Source organism: Ochotona princeps, chromosome 2 (assembly GCF_030435755.1).
Source record: "Ochotona princeps isolate mOchPri1 chromosome 2, mOchPri1.hap1, whole genome shotgun sequence".
In the NCBI taxonomy this organism is placed as follows: Eukaryota; Metazoa; Chordata; class Mammalia; order Lagomorpha; family Ochotonidae; genus Ochotona; species Ochotona princeps.
The window spans coordinates 44,691,293-44,711,245 of record NC_080833.1 but is presented as its reverse complement, the minus strand read 5'-3'; positions in this window follow the sequence as shown (position 1 = coordinate 44,711,245).

The window sequence follows — 19,953 nt, the reverse complement described above, 5'->3', positions numbered from 1 at the left end:
TGAGATAACAATGAAGTTTATCACTTGATTGACTCTTCATTTCAGGAAAAATTCCTCTGGAACACATGATGCTAACTGACTATTTCTCTCACAGTAGAACTTCTCTCAAAGTGGAAGTTAATCTTTTCAAATTCTTTCACCACTTCATCCACTAAGTGCATGTAATAATTTAAATCCTTCATCATTTCTTCTAAACCTCCTTCACCTCTGTTGGCCTTGATAGAACTGACAAGAGTTAGGATTTCCTCTGCATGACGCTTTGGCTTAGGGAATGTTGTGGCTGGTTTGATCATCTGTCCAAACCCTAAAACCATGTCCATGTCAGCAGTAAGGCTGTTTAACTCTCCTGCCGTTCTGTTTCTCTCTGGCATAGCACTCCCCATTTCCTCCAGGAACTCTATTCCACATTCACAGCATACAAGCCAACAGTTTGCAGCCTGTGTGGGCTTCTTACATGCTTTTCTCACTAAGCTTAACCGTATCTGGCTTTCACTTGAACACTTAGAGACCGCTGCAGAATTGTTCATTTGCGTTCTTTCAAAATTGATGTGTCTTAGGACACAGCAAGGCTAGAGAGAGAACAGGACAGAAGGACACTCAATGGAATAGTCAACACACATAGGGTTTCTTCAAGTTTACCATCTTTGTAGCAGTGGTTTGTAACTCCCCACAACAATAACACTAGTAACACAAAGGCTACTGATATAGGACTGCCATGACAGATAGCATAATTAGTAGTTTGTAATATTGCAAGTATTATCAAAATGTGAAAAAGACAAGGAATGGATATGAGTTGTTCGAAAGAGACAGCACCAATAAATTTCCTCCTTTCAGGTTTGCCACAAAGTTTCAATTTGTAAAAAGTATGGCTAAGGTGGAGTACAATCAAACAAGGTATGCCTATACTTTGTAGCCGCATTATGGGACTCTGACTCTTTCTGGCCTATACTCTATTATGAGAATCAATGTGGCAATTTGAGTTAGATCACATCAAAAGTAGTCAATGATTTTCCAAGCCACATTAGTCTATTTAGGCTGCCATAATAAAGTACCACAGACTGACTGGTCTAACCAGTAGAAATTTATTTTCTCACTCTTCTGGAGGTGGAAATTCAGAGATCAAGGCAAATACAATTCTTGGCACAGACTTCTACCCTAGCTTCTCCATGTTCTCACATGGCGGGAAAAAAGCAATTTCTCTGGTGTCTCTTTTTATAAAGTCACTATTCCAATTACAAGGCTCCCGTCATTACTGACCTCAGCTAGCCTTTATCACCTCCCAATGATCCAATCTCCAAATACCATTACATTGAGGGCTGGGGATTTGAGATATGAATGAAGGATTACACAAGCGTTCAGTCCATTACACATATTTCCTTCTCCTGCCACGATGCCTACAAAACCAAATGTTTCAAATTATGCAAAGCAAAATGTTGGCATTTCAGCCAGCTTCGGCATATGAATAGCTGTATGGAAGGGAGCATCCCACCAATTTTGCCAGGCTGTGTGCCATAAATAGAGTCCCGGCTGCTCTAAGGCACTGAAATTTCAAGGTGGCTTGTTACTGCAGCATAGGCTGGCCTCATCTAAGGCATGATGGAAGGAAACACCAAGGTGAAAAATAATCAAAGAATGAAATTTGAATTTGTAAATACCATGGATAAGTAGGGAAAGATGCATAGGCAGAATAAGTAAACTAAAATCAAATCTGACTACTTAGTCATTGTACTAAAGGCCCTGGGTGCCTCAATAACAGAATGGAAACAAGGTAAAGTACCACTTTTGAGGAAAATAAGACATAAAACTGTGTAACATACAGAAACAAAATTACCTTCTTGAAAAATCCAACAAAAGCTGCAAACCAAGAGTTCGTCATGGCTCAGGTTACTGTATCAACAAACAAAATTCAAGTGTAAATCTGCAACAATTTACAAACTGTAAACACCATTTATAATATAACAAAAATACAACTCACTCAGGCATAAATCATTCAAAACATATGTAAGTATTTGCTGACATCTTTATAAGCGGAAATTATAAAATTTTACTGAAGAACACAAAAAGGGCCTAAATAAATGGAGAGATAAGTCCTGTTCATACCAGTGACATTTCCTCTAAACTAGTATTAAAGTTCATGTAGTTCAAACTTAAATCTTTACAATTGGTTTTTGTGCTCATCAAGGTCCTGATCCCAAAATCTTGTAAGAGTCCAGGATCAGGATTAGCAATACGAGTTCAACTGGAGTGGGGAGGATTTGTTTCACAGGACACTAAATTTTACCCCCCAAAATTATAATAACTAAAATAGTATGAAGTTGACTATAAACAGACAAGTTATTCAAAAACTGCTTAGAAATGGCACTATCCAATTATGACAACTAAATTGTTGTTGGGAAAATTGTTTTTTATAAGAAAAAACAAATAATATTTCTCTTTTCCTCAAAAATCATGAAAAAACAAATTCTAGAAAATTTGAACACTTACAAGTGAAAGCAAAACTCTAAACCGATTGGAAGGTAACAAAAAAAGTATCTGATAAGTTCATCTAGAAGAGGTTCTTAAATTGAATCAATTAAAAACAAAACCATCTGTTGGATGAAAGGTAGCATACTTGACGTGATAAGAGAAGCCATAACTGGAGAGCCCCAGTCATGCAGATGTAGTAACAGTTAGGATATGTAGGCGTGAAATCATTGCCAGGGTGAGGGACTGGCAGGAACAGTGAGATGTCCCCTGAATTCTCAGAGAAAACAGAAACAGGGAGCAGGTCTCACAATATGGTGACAACTAAGTTGAGACAAAGCCTATGCCTGGCCATTTATTCTGATTTTTGCCTATTTGGAATATATCATGACTGAAAGAAAATCTCCTACATCAGTCCTCCTCCCACCTGCTTCTGTGCTACCTTTCCATCTGGGATACTCTCATGCTGTTTCTGTGGACGTAGAGATGAAAAGGAACTATGGTTCAGTCTTTAGTCCTTTATGATGGTAGTCTGTTTCCCAAACCTTGATAGTGCCCAGTACACTGCAGGTGCTCAACAAATGTTTGTTACATTGGTATAATAGATTTATTCGAAAGAGAGGAAGAGAACAAGATCGTCCATCTGCTAATGAACTCCTCCAAATAGCTTCAAGGGCCGGGTCTGAGCCAAGCCAAAGCTAGGAGCCAGAAACTCCCTCTAGATATTCTGTTTGGAGCGCAGTTAGGCCAAATTCTGCTGTCTTCCCAGGCACATTAGCAGGGAGCTAGATCAGAAGCAAAGACTATCCAGGACTCAAACCAGAACTCAAATGAATGGGATGGCAATATCCTAGGTGGCACTTTGGCTTACTGTACCACAGCACTAACCTGATATGATAGATTTGTTTGCTTCAAAAGATTTCCTAAAAATTTCCTTTCTCAGACACAGGGTTCTCAAAGCCTCTTCTAGTTCCTGATCCAACATTCTTCAAACCTAACTAGAGATACTCAGTGAAACTCAGTTTGGCAGTGTGAGGGCAAAAGCAGCATCTGTGCGCTGTGCTGTAGTTAGATGACAGCGCAGTGTCTGATGCTCACTAAAAGAACTTCATCTAGGAATCATCCAACAGCATAGTTCCAGGATTCATCCTCCCACTATTGGTAACTACCCAAGATTAGCCCATTTCCGGCATATCAGAAATAGAACATGAATTGTGCTCACCTCATCTATCACTTCCTTCTCAGTCAATATTCAAAGTCAGTTTCTCATGAGGTCCTCAAACTTTGTCCATCCAAAAACCACATTGTCAAACTCTTTGAACTTGGCTATCCCTCCAACATTGGTCACTCGGTTCTTACTCTGTGTCCTTATTGTAAGAGTCCGCTTAGAATCTTTCATCATCCTCTTGATTTTGGATGACTAAACAGAATAATTTGGCTTGAGAATAGCTTTGCGCTTGAATTGATTTTACGATTGAGCCATCTGGATTTGGTAACCTGCTATAAGAAACCTATCAAAGTCACTCTATCAGAGCATGACCTACTCAGCACCAAGAAAGCACTCAGAGAGAGTCAAACTTGATTCAATCCCAAACACCCTGTTTCTGATCTACATGGGCACTATTTGGTGATCAGATATGACTCTAAAGCTGTCTGATCTAATCTCCAGAGAAGCCAAGCCCTGCATTGGACAGGGACAACCTTATTGAGTAGATGTCCAGGGCCCGGCGACGTGGCCTAGCAGCTAAAGTCCTCGCCTTGAACGCCCAGGGATCCCATATGTGCACTGGTTCTAATCCCTGCAGCTCCACTTCCCATCCAGCTCCCTGCTTGTGGCCTAGGAAAGCAGTTGAGGACGGCCCAATGCATTGGGACCCTGCACCCGCATGGGAGACCTGGAAGAGGTTCCAGGTTCCTGGCTTTGGATCGGCGCAGCACCGGCCATTGCGGCTCACTTGGGGAGTGAATCATCGGACGGAAGATCTTCCTCTCTGTCTCTCCTCCTCTATGTATATCCGCCTTTCCAATAAAAATAAATAAATCTTTAAGTAGATTCCAATAACCATAAGCTCAGGGATCCATAACGAGTGTTCTTCTGGAAACCCCCTGTACTAGATTAGCAAAGAGAACATTAGGTGAACTACCCTGTATGGCTCTTTAGAAATGGATTTGATTGGTTGCTTGTTTGTTTTCTTTCCAGTAGCTGAGCTTCAGACACTCCCATCTTCTAGCACTTAACATTCCTAGCCTGGGCAGCACGACTGCAATATATCACTTACACTCCCTGCTGACATTTTATGGCGATTTTTAAAGCAGCAGGTGTGTGAGATAGAAGCCATTGTCAATCATTTCATGAAAAATGCTCCACCCTTTCAAACGCCTAATCAGGATTTTTGATGAGTTGCAGCTGGCTGCTAACCAGCCAAGATTGGAAGCTTTCAAGGCAAGTAGCTCCTCCCCACTTCGGGAAGGGAGAGGCTGGAAGGCTGCTGAGAGGGTCTGCTGAGAAGCTTGGCTGAGGCCAAGGCATTACTGCCTCATGGTTGAAAGTGGCAAGTGTGCTTATCAATTAAAAGGAAGTTAGCATAAGATTTACAGTCTTGCCTCCATACGGTTGCTGTTTGTCTGGTATTAAACACATTGAAGGCTCCATTTAGAGGAAAGTAGTGCTGAGCAGTGATTGATTCCCTATTTTGATAACCCTGAGGGAACTTTCTGAGGGTTTTGCTGAGTTTCTGGTATCCTCCCTAGGGTATACTCCATGAAAGAGGAATAACTGAGCTGCTTTGTACTAGGAATCAGTTCTAAATTGTCTGTTGACTATACAGTTAACTCAGCTTACGTGAAGCAGCCCCACTTTTTTTTTTTTTAAGATTTTATTATTATTGGAAAGGCGGATATACATAGAGGAGGAGAGACAGAGAGGAAGATCTTCCGTCCAATGATTCACTCCCCAAGTGAGCCGCAATGGCCGGTGCTGCGCCGATCCAAAGCCAGGAACCTGGAACCTCTTCCAGGTCTCCCACGCGGGTGCAGGGTCCCAAAGCTTTGGGCCGTCCTCGACTGCTTTCCCAGGCCACAAGCAGGGAGCTGGATGGGAAGTGGAGCTGCCGGGATTAGAACCGAAGCAGCCCCACTTTTGCAGGGCAGAACCCTTGCAGAGAGCAATGACTTTAGCAATATGTACAAGGGTCCTTGGCTTATCAATTTAAAAAAATCTTACTTTTTTGTGAGAAAGATCTCTAGTAGTGTATGTGTGTGCTTTTGATCCACATTGTGGTTTCCCAACATACCTACTTGGAATTTCAATCATTGTGCTGAAGCTTGCCTTCACCAAGTTTAAGAGCTCCAGAGATGTGTCCTTGGGCTTGGTGATCACCTCCAGAGGCTCGCAAATTGTTTTCTACACTTGCTTTTGGTCTTAGTTGCCTCTCATAGGCTGCTGTCTGCTCCTCTCTTTCCCGGACTTCCAGTCTCCTGTCAACTTGACCTCTGACCTTAGTTTATTCGCACATCCTGTTCTGTGCTTGCTAGCTACAATCCCAGCACATAACTTCAAGTATAAACTCTATTTCCACTGTTGAATGGGTTCTTTTATCCCCACAAAATTAATACGTTCTGGACATTGCAAACTATCTTTCAGCCATACTCCTTTTTAACTCCAGTACAAAGTAGATTGCTTGTTAATCTCTTTATTGTCAGTCCTTGGACCTCTATTATAGAATATGTCCAAATAGGACCCAGTTACACAGAGCTGACAATCATCTGAGCAAGACAGGTAAATGTATCTTGAAAAACTACATAAAAATGCCATGAAGGATTTATGAACAGAGGGTAATATGGAAGGAACAGCAGAAGCATCAAGAGCCAGATGTTGAGTCTCACAAAGGGATATGGGGGGACTTGCTGAGCACAAGTGCCGCTGATTAAAAAACAAAACAAAACAAACAAAAAACCATGAAGACAAGTTGGCATTCCACTAACAGGTGAGCATTTTGAATGCCAATGTGAATCAACCTCGTGGAACACAAAATTTCATTTAGTATTATTATTTTTTTATTGGAAAGTCAGATTTACAGATAGAAGGAGAGACAGAAAGAAAGATCTTCTGTCCGCTGGTTTACTCCCTAATTGGCTGCAATGGCTGGAGTTGAACCAATCCAAAGCCAAGAGCTTTTGCTGGATCTCCCATGCAGTTGTAAGGTCCCAAGGCTTTTGGCCACCTGCCACTGCTTTCCCAGGCCACAAGCAGAGAGCTGGATGGAAAATGGAGCAACCAGGGCACAAACTGTCCCCCATTTGGGATCCTGGCAGATACAAGGTGAGGATTTAGCACTAGGCTATACTTCGTTCTTTTCCTACCCGTTTATTCACATCTACTCTGTTTGCCTACTGATTGCCTGCCTGCTGAATGAAATCTAGGGTAATTCCCTTGCTCCTTCTGTAAGGTGTTTTTTGGTTTTGAGTAGTGAAAAAGCTCAACCCAATGTAGCAATAAGAGATGCCAAATTTTACTAAAGTTAAAGCAGCTTTCCCTTCACAAATTGGAGAGGTTAGCACCTTTTCTATGTATGGTCTTTCCTTCCTTCTTTTTTTCCAGATTGCCTATCCATGGTTCCAAGAAGAGGGAGAATAAAGTAAAGGTTTCCTAAAGCAATGCTTCTGTGATCTGCTATCAGCGCTGCCTGGAGTTGACTAATGTTCAAAACAGATTGTCTGGGGGATAACACTGTTATACAGCTGGTTAAACATGTACCTGTGACCCCAGCAGCCCATGTGAATACCAGTTCAAGTTCTAGCTACTCGACTTAGGATTCAGCTCCCTAAAAATATGCCTGAAAAGACTGTAGCTGATCCAAGTGGTTGGGCCCCTGCCACCAACATGGGAAAGCCAGATAGAGTTTTAGGCTCCTGGCTTTGGCCTAACCCAGCCCTGGCCATTACAGCCATTTGGGGAGTGACCTAACAAATGAAATCTTTCTCTGTCTCTGTTCCTCTCTTCTCTTTTTCCTTCTTTTTCTTTCTCTCTTAGTCTCCCCCCTATCTCTCTGTAATGCTGCCTTTCAAATAAACAATTTTAATTAATAACACACATCTTTTTCTCTAATAAATTGCTTTTGTAAGATTGTCAATGATAGTCTGTTGGAAACATGCAAACATAATTTTTTAAGAGTATTGGTTATTTACTACCAATATGGTACTTTAAAAATACCCCCATACTTACCCTTCTGAAACAACAAGCATTTTCTATCTCACATGGTTTCCTTTCAGGAACAGCTGAGTTAAGTGGTTCTGGCTCAAGCCTTTTCAGAACAAAGCAGTCACACTGTGGCCAGAGATGGAGTCCTCTGAAGGCTTAACCAGAGCTGGAAGATGTTTCCAAAACAGTTTCATTCAAGTGGCTGTTGGTTTGAGGCCTCAGCTTCTAACTACATGAAGCTCCCTTCAGAATTGCCCCAGCACTCTTGTGACATTGAAACTGATTTTGTGCAATATCTTCCAAAGTCTAGCATGATCTCACCTTAAGAGAGCTCTTTATTAGAATGTTCTTCAGTTAGTTCATTCCAAATGAGCATCTAGCAGGCTGATGAGAAGCATGTGCCTTCAGCCCTCATACCATTGAAGTATGACTTATCCCAAACTATCCCTTAATTTTGCTCTGCCATGGAGAAATTTAAAATAAAAAATAAGCAAAACTCCTTGGCTCTAAGACTTTTTGGAAGTGGGTCAGAGAGAGGTTTATAGAACATAGATAGCAGGAAACATCTTGAAGGAGGCAGGAATAAGAAATTTTCTTCTCAGCCCAATATCTATTCCAAGGACATAGAAACAACCACTGAATAGGCCATGATTTAAATTAAATTTCCCTTGATCACCTGCTTAAAAAGGCCTTCCATCTGTTGGTCTATTTCCTAAATGGTCACAATGGCAGGGTCTAGGACAAGATCCAGGAGCTTCTTCCTAACTTCCCATGCAGAGATTCTTCTGAGCTCTTATGTGGGTACAGGGGCACAAGTACTTGGGCCATCTACCACTGCTTTCCCTCGTGCATTGCCAGGAATCTGGATCAGAAGTAACCCCACCATGGGTGCTAATGCTGCAGGTGGTAGCTTTCTACTGCTTCACAGTGCTGGCCCCATAGCTCTGCATTTTGAAAGTCATTTGTCTTCAAGTTTCTCCAGGAGAAAACGCCAAGACAAGGACTTGAGTACAAGTAGATTATCTGAGAAGTGATCCTGAGAAATAAAAAAAATAGAAAAGAGAAAATAAACATTGTCAGTTACTGCTATGTGCAACTGGAGCTCAATCTTATTGATCAATTTACAACAACAGTGAAGCACACACTACAGTTGGCTTTCTTCTATGGTTAAAAACCTGGCTGTTTATACATCAGCTCCGTGTTTATCAATAATTGAAGGTTACCTCCTGAATACTAATTTTCTGGCCTACTGAAGTTGAAGAACAAGCTACCACAAATATGGTGGACAATGTCTCAATTTGCTCGGGTCTGCAAGACTGAAAGACAGAAGACATTGCTAAGACCAAGACAGTCCTAGCGTACTAGAGTCATTGATTATCCTAGCTATAGGGAAAGAGTTCCACACGTTAGAAGAAACATACCTCTTTGAGTAGAGCTAAGTGCTGAGGAATTGGAGTGGATGCAACAGTAGCATCTGATAAAAGCCAACTTAATAATCCCTTCATTCAGATATCTCAACAGGAGCTGAAAAAATAAGTACTCAGAATTCAATGTCTTTTCTACCCAAGGGAAGACATAGGTACTAATAGAAGAGAGGAAAGAGGAAAAAAACAGAGGAAGAACAAATTTTGAAGGCAGTCGTCAGTTCCTTTTATTAGCAGGTCATAGTACTGCTCAATGACAAAGTCCATGAAGATGACGTCAATATATTTAGGTTGTTTTCTAGGCACAGTTTTCACTGTTTTTATGAGTCTGTGTTCTGTTTGAGGGATGCAGAAATATCAAATATTGAAACAGGAGGTGTTAATATGTGCTATGAAGAAAATACATTAAAATGACATGACAGAAGGAAAGTAGTTCTTTTAAATTGGGTGGTCCTGAAGCCTTCTGTTAAAAAAGAATACCCAGGGTCTCAGTAAAATAAAGCGTGTAACCTAAGAAGATCTGTTGGGATGAAATGAGCAATACACAGAAAAGAATCCTTTGTCTTTGCAGAAGATCTTGGAACTATTCTTCAGCCTGTTAAGGGAAGAAAGCCCCTGTAATAATCAAGACTTGTGTTCTGACCCACTCAGTTGAACCGGAGCTCAATCAGAATGAAGTTTTCCTAAGAAAAATAAAATACAGTGGCATATTGTTTTTGCTAACCTCAATGTGTCAATTGCTTCATACTCAGTAAAGAAAATTACAGATGCGAATTGTGAAAACACATAGGGACACTTACATTTCAACACTTACGTATTAATTTCACCAAACTGAATTCAGTCTCCACTAAAACACTTTAAACTTGGAATTTATATCATCAGTTCCACACATCAGGGTCATAAAGAAACTCGGTGTAGTAGCACAGCTATTGAATGTCCTATTTGCAGCTAAAGTGCTATAGTTCTTCATAAAACTCATTCTCTTCTTCTCAGTTAGCTTTCTTTTCTTCCATCCCTAATCACTTAATCTCTCTAGAAATCAGACTTTTTCTACTTACTCATCTAGTCATCCAACATTTGTTGAGTAGGATATGCATGGACAAGTCTCTAGAGTGGGCACCAGTGCATTCATGCAGTTGCACAGAAACATGATGAAATTCCTGCCCAAAGGAACTTCAAATATAGCAAGGTGAATCTTTCTCAACAGAAGAAATGTCTACAATTAGGAATAAAGGATACAATTAGGGTTGAGGGAGATGGTGGAGGGTCAGTATGCTAAACGTGAACACAGACTACGCGAGTTAGCTCCCATTTGCACTCCAACTTGGAACCCCTCTGAAATTTTTTCTCAGCTTCTGCGTTTCACAGGAGGGTAATCCTGATGTTAGAGCCAGAGCAGGCTGTGTTAGAAAGCTACTTTGATTATGTGTCTTGTGTTGCAGGACGATTCAAGCAATTCTGCCATGCCATGTCTACTGGCAATTAGATGCTCTGTGGCTTCTTGGGCTGCCTGTTCTCAGACATCCTCTTGCTCCCAGGCCAGGCACACTTTCCAGCCTTATCACCGGCTTTGCCTATCTCTGAACTCAACTAAATTTTATGCTTCTCCTCCACAGTGTCCCAAACTGCATCTTGACCATGCTTTTCCTTTTCTGAAACCAATCTTGTCCATGCACTTTCTGCAAGAGGCAATGAAGCATAATCGCAGGAATTCATAAGCAGGGGTAAGGTGGGCTGCTGGTAATCCTAAACTCCAAATTTAGAGACTTGAATTCAATCTTCTGCAACAAGGTTTAAAAACTGCAAGCTTTTATAAGCTGAAAGACCCTGCCTCTCTCTGGACCTGTTTCCTCATCTGCAAAATATAAAGTAAGCACTGCCTACCTGGCAGGACAGCCACGAGTCTCAAGATAATGATTGCAAAATGCTTTGCGAATTGTGAAGGAATCCCTTCTGCATGTTTTTGCTTATGCAAACGTAAGGAATTGTCATTAGCATTCAGAATCTTCCTAACTGATGTGTTTTTGCAAGAATTTGGCTAGAAACATGATTAAGATATGTCCCAGCTGAGCAGCTTCTTCCACTGCAGCTTCATCCAATAGCCACAAAGGGGATAAAATAAGCCTTTTGTGATTGTTTTTTACATACTTGGAAAGGTTTCAAAGTATCTGATCTTTTTTTTGAAAAAGTGAACTCTGTTTTACTTGCATTCAATCAGCTTCCACCAGTGCCTGAGGAGGACTGTAAGTTTATGCTTTCAAAGCCACTCGTTTAAAAAATAAAGGTACATCTTCCATTATTTATTAAAAGATTAAATATTTGAAAAATATATCATGTATTACTAATAATACTGATGAGTCACATTTGAGAAAGAATTGAGGAAGCAATATGAGTTAAACAGGAAATTTTTCTGGGCTGATAATGAACTGCAAAGCTTTCTCCACGACTGTTAGAAAATGTAACTTAGATCCAGTCCACCAATTAATCAATCAATCAATCCTAGAGAAAACAAACATAAATTCAAAACAAAACAGCAAAACCCTCCAAAACTACTATGGGACTATTCTTATGTGACAGATCCAAGACAAGGAGCAGTTTGGGGCTCATATAATGGATACAATGTGCTTAGGGCATAGGGACTTCTAGCTTTCTTCTGAGAGGCCACATTGCAGTTTGGACATGCAAAGCTAAAACACAAAATGAGTTTTCCATGAATATTCACATTTGGAGGAACTAAAGCCCAGGGAAGAGAATGATGGGTAGAGACCAGGATAAAGATGAGTCTCCAATAAAAAAAAACGTAATAGTAGCATCTGGATACATGACTAGACAGACAATCATGTGAAAGTGATGTCACTGAGTCAAACGGCAAGTAAATCACAACAGAGTGCAAGTGATCAATAGTGATAAGTTGTGCTCATCAATATGATACAACAAGAACTCAGAATATTCCAGCACCATGCGGAAAATCACAGTGAGGGCTGCTTTTGAGGATCACAAAGGCAGAACTAGATTGTAATGGGTTGTAGAAGGGTTGAAAAAATAAAATGAAAAATTCTACAGTGAAATGATGATGAGAAAGATGTGAGAGTCTGGAGAGGAGAGGTGGTCTTCAGAAAGACTGTTAACTAAGCTATACCTAGGGCATGCTTGTTTTTAACTAGATGGGGTCTACCCAAGGGAGAGAACTTGAAGATGCAAGGGAAAGAAGCATGGGGTTTCCAAGATCAAAGAATATTGAAGCCAGAGAACAGACCAGGCTCACATCTGTCCTGTTGGTGAGTGGAGGCTTCTGGCAGGATATTACACCTGAGGTAAGCCATTTCAGAGATAAGGAGAGTTCATCCAGGCAAGAGGAGCAGAGGTAAGAAAACAGGGCACTCTTCATTCCATTCCTTTTTCAGTTTCACCATTGGGTTGAGTAGAAGAAAGTGCTCTTAAGCAATAGTTTGTGGGGCTGTAATTTTTCTGAACTTATTTTTATAAATAAAATGTGGGTTTGCTTACACAAGGCTTATATTGTGTGTCTCCACCCAAGGTATATTTCTCATTTGGGTTATTTCCTTCAGAAAATGTGCTGCCAATGGTCATAATTCTTAATTCCCAAGTGTCTGCAAGGATTTCTGTAATGCAATAGGTTGCCCGAATCTATCACATTTCCTTCATATTTCATAAAGTGAATAATTTCTGTATAATCATGGCTCTGCCTAATGAGACCCTGCCCATCTCAGCTGAAAAGGAGAACTTAAGCTTCAAAGTGTTCAGGCCTGTGAGTACTTGATGAAAGAGATTGAGGGAGGGGTTGCCTAGATATGGAGGAAAGAGTAAGATGCAGAATAGTTTGTGATTTATGCTATTCATCAAGTAAATCAAGCTACTAAAAATGGAGATGATTTATATCTTTCAAAACTGGTTATTTACAGTGATTAAGCTCCATACAAGCAAGATGGTCAGTTCACAAATAAATACACAGCATAATACTTAAACTCCCTAATATATTTAATAATATTCATTGAATTGTGCTGAATTTCATGCTACTCAATTAGCAATACTTCATTTTAAGATACTAATGGGGGCTTGGCGGCATGGCCTAGTGGCTAAGGTCCTCTCCTTGATCCCATATGGCCGCTGGTTCTAATCCCGGCAGCTCCATTTCCTCTCTGTCTCTCCTCCTCTCAGTGTATCTGACTTTGTAGTAAAAATAAAATAGATTTAAAAAAAAAAAAAGATACTAATGAATATATGGCTAAGCAAGCACTCTCCATTCACTCCTCATATCAAGGCAAATTAAGGTAATACTATATAGGTCTACAGATGTTTCTATTTTATAGCCTAGTAATGTTCTATAGGAAGACTTACTTTAAGAAAATAATCTGAAAGATAGAAAAAATGCATAGATATACACACACATGAACCTGATATTTAAGTAAAAAAGAAAAAAAATATTGCAGGTAAGAATTTCAACTCACACAGGTAAGTGAAGAACACTTCCCATTTCTACAGTTCAATTTCTGACTCTGAAATCCACATATTTCACAGTTCTATGAAGCCTTCACAGAATCCTGTGTCCTGGAAAATCCGAAAACAGAGATCACCACTTTCCAGAACCATGAAATGCATTCAGGTTATCTGTTACCCCACCGTTATGACGTCCTACCACTTAGCCCTCTCTCTGTCGTCCGCAAAGCAAATGGATCACTAATGAACCTTAGAGTCCCATATTGTGCATAGCCCCTCTGAGGATGGTCTTGCCACACGGTTTCAGTTGCTGCAAAAGGATTGACCGAGATCGACAAATTGAAAACTAAGAAGAAAAAAATGTACTCTCATACTGATTTTCCAAGACATTCTGCTTCTCCTCAGATTTACTGATTGCCTTTTTCTTTCCTTCCCATCTCTATTCATGCTACCACTTCACGCTTTTGAAAACTAATGTCAAAAAGAGGAATTTTGTAAAAAGCCCAAAGCCACCACTAGGTTCTAGTTAAAGCAGTCCCTCTTGAGTAGTCAATTTTTTTTGTTACAATCTACTTACTTGAAGCAACTAAGTAAAGAGAAAGGTCCAGCTCTCAGTTTTGGAGGCTGAAAGCACAAAGCACATGACTCGGCCTTTGGGACAGGTGCTGTGCTGTGTGACACAGTGCTTGCAGAGGAAGGATGCTACAGTGAGCTGGAAGCAGAGAGAGTGAATAGGCCCAAATCTGAACTTTTGTAGCAACATTCTCACAAGAACTATCTTCTAAAAGCATGGGCCCAGTGACCTTAAGATTGTCTGCCAGGTCCTTTCTCCTTATGGGTCCCTTCTCCCACCCTCCTGGGCACCAATGCACGGATCTTTGTAGGAAATCAAAAGTAATGTCCAAACCAAAACACTTTATCTTTGAGTGAAAGGTCAGAGATACAGAACAAATTTACTCAAAATATTGATCTGGAATGTACACATGAAGATTGTTATAACAGAGGTGGTAAAAGATTTGAAAATAAAAAGACTATCCAATAGTGAGAACATGATCAAGTATCAATAACTAGAGAAAACTTTTGTAAAATAGTATTATAATTTAGTTCTCATAATAAATTTTATTTAATGTCAAGTAACCATTAGAAGCAATCATAAACATAAAATCTCAACCCAGAGCTATATAAAGATTAAAGATCACTGTCAAAAAATGAAAATATCTGAAGTATTTGGGTGCCAGGATTTCATGTGAATTATTTTTATAATTTGGATTATGTAACAGTCTTAAAACAAAAACAAAACGAAGGAGAAAGTACATCTTCCCAGACTTGGAATGAGAAATAAAGAAATCTTTGTGGATTTTGCCTTAAAAAGTAATGTCAATATCCAACTTCAAGAATTCGGATATTCCAGCTGTTGCTACTGTCAGCATGCTAGGATTGCAAGGGTGTTTTTTTTTCCCCTTCTTGAGTTAATCTATGATTTGCTGAAGCCTCTTCTATGTATCTCCAGATCGTACTCATCTTTTAGATATTGGAGACTAATTTGGAAAGAAAAAGCAAATGAGGCTTCTCGTAAAAGGTGAACAACGTCTGGCCTGAGTGGCAGATTTACTCCAAGCACAGAGAAATTCCATTTGCTGATCATCTTCTGTGGTACAGACACTAGAGTACACTTATCATCATTATCACATTCTATGGACCCTGGTTCCGTTTTGCTGATTAACAACTGAGGTCCAGGAAGATAGCATGATTTGCCTACAACAATTGACTTGGTGATTCAGTTAGTGCTCAAACATAAGTCTGGCTAACCCCAGAACCCCATCTATCTTACACGAAACTCTGCTGCCTCTCTTCAAAGTGAGGTCTTGAAGGCAAGTCCATTTTGTCTGACTAAGGTAAAATTTTCAAGACATAGTCTCCTAATAATTGCATATTAGTGGAATGACTAAGCAATCTACTATTCTTCTGGAAAGCAGCAACCTCGAAAGCCAGAATTTCCCAAAGCATTGTCCATGGAATGCTCATTAGTAGAACTGTTCCATGACCAACTCACATGGGAAGATACTATATCCAACAGAACCCCTTTTGGAAGCACACTATCTGCTCAATGTCTCTAAGTAGACAAAACAACAAGAAAACACCTTTTTTGTCTTTTTGAATCCAGTGTATCCCAGACTTACTTAGTCATGGAATCTGTTTCGTTCCAATTTCATTACAGCTTCCATACCAGCTGCATAAATCTGAGTCTGTGACTAAAAAGGGATTCTCAAGGGAGTAGCTCTAGGAAACATGCCCCATTGTGATGCCTCAAACACGCTTAGCCTTGGGAACACTGGGAGACTGGAAGCACCATGGTGTGATGTGCAGCCGGGAAGAGTTCAGCACAAAAGGATGGCCTTCCAGTGGTTTCCACACCACAAGAGGAAGCCCTGGATCAAATGCAGCAAATGTCAAATACTAGAGTTGCCAGAATAAAATGTCTGAGACTCCAAGCTGAATCTGGATCTATCTTGGTCTCTATAGAAAATGATGGCAAGGTCCGCAAGACTTCACTGACAACAGTCAGATGAGGGGACTTTCCAAAGACACAGAGAGGGTTAACGGAACCAGCAAAAGGAGGTAAGATACTCAGGGGCTAGCAACTGCAAGAAATATTTAGTACCCAGTTGTCTGAGAAAGCAGTGTTCACAGAGCCTGGTGAGAATGGACACCATCCAGCAGGTATATGGGAGTCAGACAAAAGCCAACCCAAAGGGTGGAATATTTGGTTTGGAAGAAAGAGCCTGCAGAAGATGGGGAGAACAACCAGAAAAAATGTGGGCAATTATTATTCAGGAAACACAATTTATGTCCATAGACTGGTCCACAGATGCAAGAATTACACTAAGCAACTCAAACTCTAAGAAAATCAGAAGTTCTTGCTTGATTTAGAAAGAAATCCTAACTGGGTGAAATTGAGACACTCACCTTCCCTTACTGTGGTCCACTGCATTTGCTTCCCACTCCCACAAAAAATACATTTTATATGTGCCGCCCTCTTTACAATCTTCTTCAGATGGAACACTTAGAAAGTGTGGTAGCACATTGATTTGCTTAAACCTTTCCTGTTGAGAACCTCACCCACCACATCTGGGTGGGGACTTCACCCACCACATCTGAGGAAGGGATTATGCCTTACGAGGAATGTCTCCACCACCACAGATAATAGAAAAGCTAGCATCCACCCCTATTAGCCATTCACTGGAATACCCAGAGAACTGTTGTTTTGGGGGCTTGGGTCCCTATGTTCTTCTCAAAATATGCCTAGAAACCACAGGGATGCCTGGATAATGGCCCAGAATGTGTGGAACGCAGGGCCCAGCATTCTGCTGACCAAAAATACATGAATGTGATCAGACTTGTCTCTGGAATGAGCTCTGCTTAGGAAAGAGAGAAGAAAGTGACCAGGGTAAAGTGAGGCAATTCCAGTATTAACCATAATAGGAAGCTGCTGCCACCATAGGCCTGGTGAGACAGAGAAGGAGTTATTATTGTTTCCAGAGCTCTGAGGAGTCTGAAACCTCAGCTGACCTTCCCAGAGAGACCTTGGACCACAAGTAGACAGGATCACCTAGTGGCAGACGTAACCACAGAGAAGACACAGCACCTGCCTGGGAATGCTACTCACAGTGTAGATGGAAACACCCTAGCTTTTCTCTTGATCCTGGCTTCAAGTTCCTTCCATGGTCTCCCCTGAACTAGATCTGGCTTGAAACCAGTTGGGAAGGAGTATTAAGAATGGTATTTCCCTGCAGTGTGAAACAGAGGGAGCAAAAATAATGGGATGAAAGTAAGATCAAACAGGATCGCACCCCATTCTAAACAAGGGTTCACCCACTACACAATATTGGCAAAGACATTCACAATACCAAATACCATGATAAACTCTCATTTCTCACCTTAAACTTTAACATCACTTAAACTAATCAATAGCTCCTTTATTTCCTTCATTTATTTCATTCACTTCTGAGAAATTTCTTTGGAATTTTAGATTTGGTTCCTACATCATTTGTTGCATTGTGGTTCCCTTTGCTGGGTTCTCTTTACATTCTCATCTCCTAAGTTCGAGTGGCTTAGGATTCTTTATCTGGCTATCTCTTATTTTCTAAGCATTATTACTCTTTGTGTGATCTGATTTGGTTCCACTGACATAAATGTCACCTATCTAGACTACCATCCTAAAATTTTTATCTCCAGCCTGATGTCTAGTGAGGAACCAATGTGATATTATTCTTAAATAGTGATTCAAAGAGAATATATTCTAATCTTTATAAAAGTTTATTTCATAGATCTGCCCTTTCTCACTCGAGCCCAATATTGTGCTCACATATCATAATGATATATATGTACATACATATGCAAAGATTTCTGTGGTCACTGTCATATAGCTAATAAGCATTCCATTCAACAAATACTGGCAGAATGCCTGGGGAGTGCTGGGCCCAGCACTAGACACTGAGTAAAGAAGAATGAAACAGACATGATAGAGACACACAGGAAAAATGATTAAGGAGGCAAAGAAGGAACACAGGAAAAATGATCATTGTGGGTAAAACAGCTTGCCCTCCCAATCCCAACTTTTGATTTCCTTCAGAACGAGTGTGTTGTCATGGTTCTTAGAGCTTAAATGTGAACTAATTTGAAATATTGTCTTGGTTCCTCTTACAGAATCTAGGACAAGTAGAGTAATTAAACCATAGAGAAACAATAACCTCATCAGCAGTATGCGAACATTTTCTCAAACGTCCTAAAGACAAGACTTAGCTCCAGCTCTTATTTTATTACAAGTGGAAAATCACAAAGCATATGAATGAACTCTACTCTTCACCCGCAGAATGAGTATGTTCACAAAACCAATACTGAGGAGCAAAGAATGCCATGCACATCAAATACAGGGCAGGTGTTTGGCCATAATAAGCATCTCTTTAGGTGATCTCATCAGCTTTCCCATCTAAAGCATCACCTATCTAGACATTATCACCTTGACTTTTTTTTTCTATTAGCTGTGGTGTTTATTCCAACCTATCATCTTTAATTTTTTTTTATTTAAAAAGCAGAGTCACAAAGAAAAATGGAAGAAAGAGAGCTCTTCCATCTGTTGATTTACTCTCCAAGTAGACACAACAGCTAGAGCTGGGTAAGTTGGAAGCCAGAAACCAAGAGCTTCTTCTAGGTCTCCCATGTGGATACAGAGGCCCAAGATCAGGGCCATCTTCTGCTTTACTTAACACATTAACAGGAGTGGAACTGGATTGGAAGTGGAGCATCCAGGACATGAACTGGCACACATTTGGAATGCTGGTGCTACAGGCAGAAACCTACTACTCCATGATGCCAGCCACTCAGTGTCTCATCTTTTATGTTAGTGGAATTTAGATCTTGGGATGGAGTGAAGCAACTTTCTTAATGCCATCCAGTAGGAGAGGTACAGAACCAGGATTAGAACACTGACCATCAATTACTAGTGCATTACCATCATGGTGGTGTCATTTTGTATCAGGGGATCCTTGAAATCATTGCTTAAAAAAATCTTTATTATGGGCCCGGCGACGTGGCCTAGCGGCTAAAGTCCTCGCCTTGAAAGCCCCGGGATCCCATATGGGCGCCGGTTCTAATCCAGGCAGCTCCACTTCCCATCCAGCTCCCTGCTTGTGGCCTGGGAAAGCAGTTGAGGACGGCCCAATGCTTTGGGACACTGCACCCGCGTGGGAGACCTGGAAGAGGTTCCAGGTTCCTGGCTTTGGATCGGCGCAGCACCGGCCATTGCGGCTCACTTGGGGAGTGAATCATCAGACGGAAGATCTTCCTCTCTGTCTCTCCTCCTCTGTGTATATCTGGCTGTAATAAAATGAATAAATCTTTAAAAAAAAAATCTTTATGTTCAGAAACTTTATCTTTTGACCCCATTGGAGATTCAGCTTACCTGGGAGTTCTCTATCAGAATACATCTGGGGACAACTGCTACAGAAAATTTTTACAGAATACTTTATTTATACCAAGCTCAAATCTACCTCCCCTCAGCCCCAACATGCCTTATTTTGCTTCCAAAAAAAAAAAAAAAAACTTCTAGAGCTTAAATTAATCAATTATTCCTTTCCTCTTGTGCTCTTTGAAGAATGTTCCCATCTCAGTGTATTTTCACTTTTACAATGTGTTTCAGTCCATTCCAAGACAGAAAACTTATAATTATTGTAGATTCTGCTTTCCTCATCTCCTTAGACCCTACCACAAACCCATTATTTTAGTTCTATCACATTGCCTTTGCCCAAACCACTTCATCTGTGCCCTCTCCTCTGTACCACCTTATTAAATTTCTGCTCACCTTTCACAAGATCCTTGTGATTTATTCATATGCTTTTTAATTTACCA